The sequence below is a fragment of the Vombatus ursinus genome, unplaced genomic scaffold (genome assembly GCF_900497805.2).
Source record: "Vombatus ursinus unplaced genomic scaffold, bare-nosed wombat genome assembly UNPS02004259.1, whole genome shotgun sequence".
Classification (NCBI taxonomy): Eukaryota; Metazoa; Chordata; class Mammalia; order Diprotodontia; family Vombatidae; genus Vombatus; species Vombatus ursinus.
This window is the reverse complement of record NW_020944037.1, coordinates 257,374-269,115: the sequence shown is the minus strand read 5'-3', so window position 1 is coordinate 269,115 and position 11,742 is coordinate 257,374. Positions and strand designations below refer to the sequence as shown.

Here is an 11,742-nt window from a genome sequence, read left to right as displayed (position 1 = left end):
ATTTAAAATACGACTGAACCACCAGGCTGAGGAATGCGAGATAGTGGATGTTGTCTCATCCCGTGCGTTCTCTGTGAAGCTGTCACTCAGCACCGATCTTTCTCCTGATGCAGGAAGCCTTGCTAAGACACTCAAGAGACACGCTTGCCAGCCTTGGCTTGTGCACTTCTGATAGTGATGAGTGGTGAGCTCATTCCTCTGCCCGTGAGCACGCCCTCTCCATCACGGCTTCTCTTCCTCTCAGCCCCATTCTTTCCTCACCCACTGGGGCCCTCCCCACATCGCAGGCTCACTCACTCTTTCAAAGCCTCAACTTGACCCACAGTCTTCTAGCTATCGTATATCTCTGCTCAAGTCCCAGGAAGAGTTGCCTCCATATTCCCCCAGTTCTTTCCCTTCTCCATCCTTTGCAACAACCTCTCCCCGCCTCTCCCCACTGCCTCCAACTCTACTGGCCCCAAACCATGTCCATGCCTAGGTCCTCGGGCTCTTTCTCCATCTCAATCTTCCTTGACCTCCCTTGGGCTCCGGACACCACCAAGTAGCCCTGCCCCAAGTCTCTCTCTCCCCTCAGCTTTCAGGACTACTCTTGTTCTTGTCCTCTGTGGCAGACACTGGGATGGATGGTCATTCTCCTCTGCTGGACCATTGGATCTTTAGCTATATTTCAGTCCCTCAGGCTCTGTTCTGGGTCTTCTTTGGTTCTTCCTTCAGTCTCTCTCCCTCTCCCTCACTCTCCCTCCCTCCCTCCCTCTCCCTCCCTCTCTCTCTCTCTGTCTCTCCCCCTCACTCCTTCTCTGTCTCTCCATGTCTGTCTGCCTCCACCTCTTAAGATCCATCTCATCTTTCACAAAATAGCTCATGTGGCACCTTCAGCAGGAAGCCTTCCCTGACCTGCCCAGATTGCTGGTGACCTTCCTCTCTGATAGCCTTGGATTGAACAAAATGCGTTGATTTGCACTGACTCCCCTTCTAATTTATTCTGTATAGACACAGCTCCAGACGCCAACCTTCCTTGCCCCTGACTGGAGGATTAGGGGAGGACGAGGGAGCGAGGCTGGCTTCTCCTTTTCTTCCTGGAAGTTCTGGGAATAAATTAAACGGAACTTAAAAACCCAGAGCAGACTCTCTGGGCAGCGTGAGCAAACACGCTAATTGCCTGTTTTCATAGCCTGTCTTCTTCACGTGGAAATGGATGTGCAGAACGAGAGGTGTTGGAGCTGGAGGTCAGCAGCAGCCACAGGCTTGTTTTGCTTTGCTTTCCCCAAAGAAAACAGCTAAGTGAAATCAGACCGAGAGCGGGAGGGTCAGGGAGCCTCAACTTCCTCATCATGCCCACCTGTGGACAGGTGGTGGTCTCTCTGTGGGAGGACATGTCTGTTGCAGTGACCTGTGCTGGCCACACACTGTGTCTGAGTTTACCTCGGGGTAGGCTTCAGGAGTGCAATCGCCTTCTAATCAACCAGTCAGTCAATGAACCTAAGCACCTACCATGTGCTGGGCACTGGGGACGGGAAGGGAAAAATGGAAAGAGAGGGAGTATTGCTGCTTTTGTACCTTAGTGCCTCCCTTGGCACAATTACATTTCTATATTGATTTTTCTATAGTTTGCCTCTACTTTTATGTACACACATTAGATAGACCGACATTATATTTTATAGACAGACATTATATTTTATAGTCATATATACAGACATCATAGGTATACACATACATACTGCGTATATGTATGTATATATATCATATATATGTATATTATAAATATACACACACACACACTCACACGCATACATACATACATGCATGTGTATATACTACCTAACATTTGGATATTATTATTCCCATTTTACAGGTGAGGAAACTAAGGAAAAGAGAAGTGAAATGACTTGCCCAGGGTCACACAGGACATTTCAGAAGCCAGATTTGAACTCAGGTCTTTCTGACTCCAGGCCAGAAAATGGGTGTATATATGTGGGCATATACACATACACATATAAACAGGGAGTGCTTCTTAAGAGAGGGAGACTTTCTTTTTTGTCTTTGTACCTTCAATGCTTACCCCAATACCTGGCACATAGTAGGTGCTTAATAAATGCTTATTGACTGTCGTTACCCTTGGATGCAATCCAAAGGGGGCTGACTTTACGTCTGATGTATTTCTTAGTGAAACTTGGTGTTCCTCTTCACATAGTAAGCTTTTGGAGAATTAATGTCCCGTTGGACATTACGTTGTAAAAATCGCAAAATAAAATTGAAGTAATTCATTTCATTTAAAAAATAAAGACTTGCCATAAAGTACTCCTACAATGACCCAACTCCTAAATCACTGGGTGCTACAAATTACACCTTGTAAGAGTCATATACGCTTTGCATAAATCCTAGACTAGCGCCTCCTTCTAACAAGGCTTGAGAAATAGGATGAGAGTGACTCACTCCTTTGTTTCACCCCATTCTCATGTCTCTAGTTTCAGGGTCCAGGGCTTTCAGGGCTGAGGCTAATCTGGAGTCCTCTGTCAGATGGTTTTTGAGAGTTCCTGCAGTCCCAAAGTCCAACATGCTATGGGCCACTGGTGCTGACCCCCTTGAATCTTACACATGGTCCCTCACCAAGTCTGTCCTCAAAGCCCATCCAACAGAGCCCACAAGGATACCTGATCCCATCCCCATCCCTACCCCCACCTTGTTCAGTGCCATGATGAGGCACAATACCACCATATCATGGCTTTAGCAAAAAGATGAAGGATCCTGGTCCCCAAAGTCTGAGTTACTACCCATAGGGGGCTGCCCTTTAAGACTAGTCTCTAGCATTGAGCAGGGAGGGGCACAGGAGTATTAAGGAATCTGTTTGGCAAAAAAAAAAAAAAAAGAAAAGAAAATCACCATCTTTATGGGGTTTCCATAAAAAAAGGATAGAAGGCTGATGATATTGGTTGTTTTCCAAAAAGCCCTAGGTCGGGGAGGGTTGAGACTATCTCACCAGAAAATAGAGAAATTACCAAGTAAAGTTGGCAATTCAAGCAAATTTTAATATGAACTTACTGTGTCCTGGGCACTCTACCAGGAGCTAGAGAGACAATGACAAACCCAAAGCAATTTCTGCCCTCAAGGAGCTTCCATTCTACTAGCAATGTGACAAGGCTACACAGTTTGGGGTCTATAGGAGAAAGTCAGGAGCTAAGCATAGACTCTAGGCAGTGTCCAGGGGTGCTATCCAAAGGCCTCCTCCTAGTTCTTAGGACGTCATCATCACGTAATTTCTTAACCATGCTCTGGCTTCCTTCCATGCCTCTGGCACTCCAACTTCCTTCCTCAGTTTTTCTCTTCCCTCCAGTGAAAGTCCTATGGACTTCCCTGCCACCATCACTATGGGAAGTGCCATTGAGAACCAATGGGACAGGAAGGCTCTGCATGAAGAGAGCCGCCGTAGCATGTAGCATCTCACAGGCAAGAGCTTCAAGCGGATCTGACGACAGCCAATCTAAGCCAAGCCAATGTGGTGCTAGTGAACTGACGATGAAACGTTATAGCCGCCCGAAGGCACTGAAGTGTCATATTAACGGGCTACAATAAGTCCATGTAGATGATGTCTTGCAGTCTGTAAAATGTTTTCCCATCAATACCTCAGGAGGCCCCTTGTGCCGGCGTCACGGTCCCATTTTCCAGAAAGCAGCTAAGGAGACAACTGGGCCGTGCCCAGAGTGAGAGCTGGCTAAGCAAACACTTTAATCAATCAACCGATCAACAAGCATTTATTAAGTGACCATTACGTTCCAGGTGCTGGGGACCTTCAAAGACAAACATGAGACCATCTCTGCCCTTTGTAGCTGAGCAGGGAAAACAACCTGGGCATATATGGATAGAAGAGGGATGTAAGATAATGGGGCGGGGACACTGAGGAGCTGGGAGCTCAGGAAAGGCTTCATGGCAAAGGCAGAGCCTGAGCTGAACCTTGAAGGAAACCCAAGTCACAAGGTGAGCGTTCCAAGAGTGGGGGCTGGGGGCAGCTAGAGGAAAGAGGGGAAAATGGAGTTGGATGACCATGGAGCAGCCAGAAGACCAGTTTGGCTGGACCATAGCATAACAGTAAGAATAACAACTGGTATTTATATAGCTCTTTAAGTTTTATTTTTTACAATTATTGTCCCATTTGGTTCTCACGACAACTCTGGGAGGTAGGTGCTGTTATTATCTCCATTTTACAGATGAGTAAACTGAGGCAATAAGAGGTTAAGGGATTTGCCAAAGGTCACAAAACTATTAAGTATCTGAGGCTGGGTTTGAACCAGTCTTCTCTGTGCACTGTGCACAGATTAGTGTGCAGTAATAAGGCTAGAAAGGCAGGTTGGCACCAGGTGGTGAAAGGCTCTAGATGCTGAATAGGAGAGTTGCTCCTCGAGGGATAGGGAGCCACGTAAGCTTCTTGAGGAGAGAAGTAACCTGGTCAGACTTGTATTTCAGGAAAATCACAATAGTAGCTGTACAGAACTGAACTAGCCCCAAGTCCAAACCCATCCCCAGTCCAATGGACTGCTTTGCCATTTCTGCAATTGCAGGTTGGATCTGGCATAGTTCTCAGAAAGCAAGTAGAGCACCAGGCACATTGCTCATAACGATTAGTGAGAATTGCCAGGCTGCTGAGGGGCGGAAGACCCTCCTGAGAGAAGAGGGACATCTGAGATAATCTGGAAGAGGAGACAGCCCTCCAAAAGCTCATCCCAACCCCATCTGGCCTGAGAGCAGAAGACAGATGAGCGTCTCAGACAACACGGGAAGGGGCACACCTGAAGAATGGACCCAACCAGCCCTGAGAACATCAGCCCCTGCACCCTGTGAGGACTCAGTCCAAGAGCGGACTGAAAGCTTAGGTAGGACTGAGGGATTGCTCACAATTAAGGGAAAATGGTAGGGCAATCTGGGGACCTTTGAATCCAGGGGGCGCAGGTTCCCTCCTGGGAAGTGGGATTCTCTAGGGGGTACGCCACCTTCATCACACCCAGGAAAGGTGCCGAGCTCTCTGAAAGATCTCAGCTTCTCTGACACCCTTAGGTGTGAGCTCACCATCTGGGGACGGAGGAGCTGTGTGTAAACGTATGCATGCAATGAGCGTGTGTGAGCATGCCTGGCTGAGGATGGCATTTATGTTAGGACGGCCAAAGCGTCTTCTTTGAAATTGCTCAAGTATTATGCCTTCTGGAAAACTGGAGCTGAATGTCCACTGGAAATGGGTCCTGATAAAGATCACAGCCTGCATTCCTTGAGCTTTTCTGGGGCTGCAAAGGGCCCTGGAGCCATTCTCTCATCTAAGGCAGCTAGTTTGAAAGCCATTTTACCAAATCAGCCAATCAATCAATCAGCAGGAATTGATTAAGTTCCTAGGTTCAAGGATCTGTGCTATGTGCTGGGGATACAAAGACAGAAGAGGAAACTGAGGCTTGGGAGTTGAACCCAGGACTTCTGTGATGCTTCTCATAATCTCTTTCCTCTGATCTTGAATATTTATCAGCACCGTCTAATCTGAGGGATTGCTGATTTGATGGTAAAAGCCAAGCTCGCTCTCCTCATCTCCCACCTCATGGCTGGGTATCTGGACATTTTTCTGGCCTGCTCCCAAGTCTATGAAAGGTGTGCTGCCCTTCCCCCATCCTCCTCTTAGTTCTTTGGGGATCCTGAGTGTGCTGCATTTCACCAAAATCTAATCTCCAGGGGATGTCTGTGGCTTCCAGGAGACTGAACAAGAACGCTTTAACAATCCAATTCAATTTGTCGGATGAAGCTGTGTGAGCAAACCGAGAGAAGAAATGGCACCCAAGATAATCAGACCTCTCCCTTCTCGGGCACAATAATAGGTGACGCGCTTAGAGACGTGTTTACAAGGCGCCTGGGAAGTCACCTGGCCCCAGAGCACCCAACACCCAAGTAGCCTGCCCATGGGAGGGAGGGCAGGGCTTAGGCCTTGGACTGCAGGACAGAGGCATCATATGCAGCATGGGGGAAGGCCACGGTCATCCCAACTTTTAGCAGGAGGAAGAGAGCCTGCAGAGACCAGGCTGGGCAGTGTGGCTTCGACTTCTCAGCAAATACTAAAGCAGCGGATGACAGGATGGTGAGGGGCCATACAGAAAAGGGACTCGAGACGACTGAGGGCCTGTGTGACGTCATGGAGACCAGGTTATGCCAGCCTGACCTCAGGCCCTCTTTGCATGGGGTCACTGAACTGGTAAGTCAGGAGAATACTGCTATTGTTGGTGTGGACTTGAGCAAAGCTTTGGTGAAGCATCTCCTCCACTCTGCAGACGGTCAGGAGAGAGGGTTTCTGCCCGGCTGAATGGCTAAGCTAAAAGAATCTTTGTTTTTGCTTAATGCACCTTGGCCATAGGTCTCTGGGGGAATGTCTTGGGGATCTGTGCTTGGCACTGTACTGCCCATGCTGACCTGACATGTTTGCCCACGGCCCAGATGAAGACAATGACAGAACCCTTCTCCAATTGTTCTTGGGATCGTAGGATCCTGGAGCTCGAGGAGCCCTTGGTGGTGGGGGTAGTGGTCTGGGGTGTGGGGGAGGCGGTATCTAAATACAAGCCCTCCATTTTATAAGTCAGGAAACTAAAGACCAGACAGGTCAGAGACTTGCCCAAAGTAACACAAGTTGGGGGAGTAGGGGCAGAACAAGGATTCAAACTCGGGCCCCGGGACTCTAAGCACAATGATGGCACCTGGCCTCGGCAGAGGACCCAGCAGCAGGCTCCGGTAGCCACTGGATGACAGAGGGACAATCCAAAGAGACCTTGACCCACTGAGTTGAATCAGATGGCCTTTAAGAGGGATAAATGTAAAGTCTTAGAGGACTGCAATCTCCCTAAAAACAGGGAATGTGATATGGCAGCTAGAAAAGCTAATGAGATCTGGGCTGCCTTGAGAGCCTGAGCTTCCAGGAACCAGGAGGCTGCAGTCCCGGAATCAACGGCCCAGGTCAGACCACATCTGGAGAGCATCCAGAGGCCCAAGGACTGGGGCCTTGAGGGCATCTAGCAAAGGAACTGGAGGTGGCCAGCCTGGAGAAGCGATGGCTCAGGGCCGCCCAGGAGCCACCTCAAGTGTCCGAACGGCCGTTGGGAGGAAGAGGGGCTGGCCAGGAAGGGAAGAGCTAGGGCAAAAGGGGCCACTGGCAGGGAAAGCTTCAGAAAGCTCCGAGCAGTCCCAAAGGGACCTGCTCCTTCCTGCTCCATCCCCACAGAGAAGGCGTTCTCCCAGAGGTTCCCTGAGCATGGGGGGCTAACAGGGAGGCTGCCCTCGGGAGCAGAAACACCTGCCCGGAAGGGGGACGCACTCATTCACTGTCGATTCCAGAAATCACAGGTTCACTGGGGTAGGGCAGGGCGGGGAGGACCTTCCCAGGACCTCAGCACCTCCCTACGGGGATGGATGGTGCAGATATGCTCTCACCCCACCCCCAGCGCTGGACGACAAAATGTCTGCTGCTACCTCCTCCAGACGATCGCCTATAGTACCGTGCAGGTGAAGGGGAGAGTTTCCTTTAAAAAAAAAAAAAAAAGAGTCAATCAGTTGGTCAATAAACATTTATTAAGGCCTGGCATGTGCCAGGCACTGTGCTAAGTGCCGGGGACACAAAGAAAGGCAGAAGACAGACCTGCCCTCATGCAACTCCCATACAGAAGGAAGCTGAGAAGGGCGCAGGGAAGGTCCCCGGCAGGGGGTCAGGATCCACACGACAAGTGTGAAGGGAGGGATGACGGCTGGCCAGCGCACCCTCCCTAAGGGAAGGTTCTGGGGGAGCACTCCCCTCCAGGCAGAGGGAGAGGACCCAAGGGGAGGGAACTTCCAAGGGGTGACTGATCTTCCAGGACTGTGAGGGGCTTGGGCCGCCTGGGCCGGACCTTCCTGGGGAAGGGAGCCCTTGCCTCTTCTGCCCACCTAGATAATGGATAAGGAACAGCTGACACACCTATGGAAAAGGTGTTATTATCAAAGCACGACTCAGGAGAATAAGCCCCAGAAAGACTTATCGCAGGACATGGAAGAGAAAAGCGGAGCTGAGCCGCCAGCCTTCTGTGTTCCCCACTGTTTTCCGTGCTGGGCTCAATCATTGACAATAGCTCCTCTCCTGTTTAAGATCTCTGCTGCCCCTGAATCTCTGCTCGGAGATCCGCGATCAGGTTTGCCTGAACCAGACCCGGGGATCTGAGAGGCTGTGATCTCAAAGGGAGACAGCTAAGAAAGCAAATGTCATCTGGCCAGCGTCCACAAAGGCCTGGAGTCCAGAAGGAGGCGGGTGGCATTGCTCTGGTGCTTTGCCCCCAGCCCTGTTCTGCCGACCCCTTCTGGACTTGTCCCCCAGCAGCAGTAGGGCTAGTCTCCCAGTCAGGGTCCGAGGGCCCCTGGAGGCAGGGGCTCTTCATGTTACTGTCTCGGCCTCCCCTCTGGAGGGCGACTCCACAAAATCGTCTTGGGCACTTAGACCTTTCATATCTCTTAAGGATTGCTATCTCCCTGAGATCACTGATAAACACTTTACAGCCATTCGCTTTTTCCAAGGGATATTTACTGAAAAGAATCAGAGTAGAACCACCCTCCTCCCTGGGGGTGTGCTCTGCCCTCTCCCTGGCTCTGGGAAGGCCACTTCTGCACGTGGCAGAGCCAGTGGACCAGGGGCTCCTGTGCCCAAAGCACGGGTGGTATTGGTTGCCAGCTCAATCCACCGCTGGGCTGGCTCCTTCCTGGGCTGGGCCTCTGGTGGCTCTTCCACCCTTTCAAAGGCCTCCAGTTCATTCTTTCTCCAGTCTTCTTGATTCAAAATCAGAAAAGATCAAAGAAAAGAATCCAGAAGGAAGAGCCAGCCATGTCCTCACAGCAGTTCAGGTGGGAAGGGTGTGAGGCTTCTCTCCCCACCCTGATGGAGGCTGACCACATTTCTTTCCCTGGTCATCACCATCACCATCACCACCACCAGGGATCACCGGCAATCATCACCAGTGAAGAGAGAACTCACAAGGCCCATCTCTCGGTTGGAGTCTTTTTGCTTGCACTCTCATTTCTGATACAGCAGCCAGTTACTGATAACGACCACCACCACCATCACAAGAGCTAGCCCCTCCTATGTGCGGGGCACTGTGCTCAGCACTGGGGACACAAAGAAAGGCAAGCACAGGCCTGCCCTTGAGGAGCTTACAATTGCACGGAGGAGGCAACGGGTAGACAAACAGATACAGAGCAGGCTGTGTGCAGGATAATTACGAGGTGCCTGCCAGAGGGAGGGTGCTGGAATCAAGATGGGGTTTGGAGCTAATGCGGTAAAGCCCTTTGTAAATGCTAGAGAGATCCCAGGAAAGCATTTGAAAAGCTAGCATGTGGAAGAGACTAGGACGCCATGGGATCATTGATTTAAAGCTGACAAGGTCCAACCTTTCATTTTACAGATGAGCAAGCTAAGGCCAGAGACCTGACATAAGGGGGCGTGCCTACATCCCGCAAGGAGTAAAGTGGAGAGCCGGGGGTTCCAAGGACTCTCTGCCTCTGTGGTGTGCAGACGCCAGAGCTAGGAAGGGAGAGGAAGAAGGTAAGCTCATGTGACAGGTAAAGACCATTCCCAACAAGTACATCTGTCCGAGGGGAGGGGCTGGGCAGACTTGGAGGGAGGCCTCCTCTCACTGGGGGCCTTCCCATTGAGGCTGGATGCCACTAGTTGGGCTTGTAGGAGAATGGGCTTCCGTTAAGGACCGGGTTGGATTGGACAGACTGTCTGGAGTGTTCTGCTGTTACTCTGACTCAGTCTTCCTGCTTTAAGACCTAGAAAGGAAAATTTGTGGTCCAGGCTGTGTCTTGTGTCTGAATATCCAAATCACTTCACAGCAGAGGACACAGACTGATGCCCCCTCTGATGCCTGGGCTCAGGGGGGCCGCCTTCCCAGAACAGAGGGGGCCCAGAGACATGCTGATGATGACAGTCTGGGAAGGAGCAAAGGCCCCGGGCTCCACACGCGGCTCAGCTTTCTGATGCCATGAAGTTCACAACTCCAGGAAGGGCATCAAGGCTAACCTCTTCATCTGGCAGAGGAGGAAACTGAGGCCCAGAGAGGTGAGTCACCTGCCCAGGGTCACCAGCCAGGAAGCCTCAGACACACAATTTGAATCCAAGTTCTTGACACAGAATACCATTGTGTCTCTCCAGTATGGGGCAAGCTGACTGTGCACAGACTCCAAGCCTTGTTATTTAAAAAACCAAGGTTCATTTTGAAGGGCCTCCACCCTTAGAAGGGCCTGGCCTCCTCAAGAGTTTTATTAGTCATGTGGTGTGCAGAGTGGATTTGTGGAAGACAAACTCTAGAAGCTGATAGGCCTGTCTCATGGAGGAGGAATTCTTCTGGTCCTGCTTGGCCACAGAGGGTCTATGTGCCCGTGCCCTGGCACCAGGAAGGCCGTCAGCAGGCAGAGGACTCTCCTGAAAACAAGCAAGGCTGACCGAGGTGGTCCTGGCCCAGGAGGCAGGAGGAAGCATTCCATCAAGGCTTGGAATTCCACGATCGCCATCAAACCCCAATTCAGTGACTGAGCAAGAACGGTAAAGCCAGACCCCAAAACAGTCATGTTAGAGGGTGAGCTCCTAGACAGCAGGGACTGTTTTGGGGACCTCTCTTTGTAATCCCAGAACTTACAGTATAGTGCCTAACAAACAGTGAGGGCTTAATCAATGCTTGATGATGACAAAAGCCACACCTATGGGATTTCATTTCAGAGTTCGAGGTGCTAACTAGCAGCAAGCAGCAGATGAAGAAAGCCTCTGAGGGTGAGTGGGCCCCAGAAACGGCTGACAGGCAGGGGAGGGGAGACTGCCTCCCGAGGGACAGCTGGCTCGGCCTCCTTCTAACAGGATGGTCTTTATCTGCAGCCTCAAGTATTGCCCCCTGATTGTCAGACAGTAGGAAGGCCCCTGCTGATGCGGGGCTGGAGCTTGGGAGAGAGACTGAGGGTGGGGGACATGGAGACCCCGGAGTCATCTGCATGGAACCGTGGGAGACAGAGGGGAGCACAGGCAGGAAGGCCTGGACTGGAATAGACCACCAGGGTGCCATGGAAGGCAGTTAACATGTCTCTATCCTCACCTCATTCTGGAGAGAGGGCTGGATTTGAAGTGCGGCTTGCACTGATTTGCTGTGCGACCCTGGACAATTCATTCCACTGCTCGGTGCCTCAGTTTCCTGATATGTAGAATGCAGACAATCACACTCCCAGGGTGTGGTCGAGATGGGCATTTTACCCAACTATCCCAGTGTGAGTGGTGTTGTCTCAGCGAGCATTTGAATGGGGAATCCATTCTGGAGAGACTACAGTGTTGGAGGTCGGGCCCGGAGGGGGCCCTTCCCGAGGAGCAGGGTGAAAGGTCCTCGAAGGCAGGGCCGGTCTTTTATCATCTGGGTGTCCGCGGTGCCTGGCACAGCGTCGGGCACACAGGAGCCAGGTAAGCTGCGCTTCCCGCCTTCCTCTAACATCCTCCAGGACCAAGGAGAAGCAGCCCAGAATCTCAGAATTCTGCAGAATTTGGAAAGCGCTTGGAGCCAGCCCCCACGCCTCAGGACAAGTTGTCACCTGCCTAGCTCCAGGGCCAGCTGGGAGAGGCCCAGAAGGCAGCCCAGGCCCCTGGAGGTAAGCCCTCCTCCCGGATCTCTCACCCCAAGGTCCTGCCTGAAGGTCCTCTAGGGCCGAGGGAGCTGGGGGACAGGAGGAGAC

The 11,742-nt window shown here is 51.3% G+C and overlaps 1 long non-coding RNA gene across 1 annotated transcript; it reads left to right on the top strand.

The window, feature by feature from the left end:
• Positions 1–5,887: 5,887 nt before the first annotated feature.
• Positions 5,888–11,595, top strand: LOC114054138. Its single transcript, XR_003570439.1, has 3 exons — positions 5,888–6,217; positions 9,435–9,574; positions 9,868–11,595. It is a non-coding gene; the product is annotated as an uncharacterized LOC114054138 (long non-coding RNA).
• The last annotated feature ends 147 nt before the right edge of the window (positions 11,596–11,742 follow it).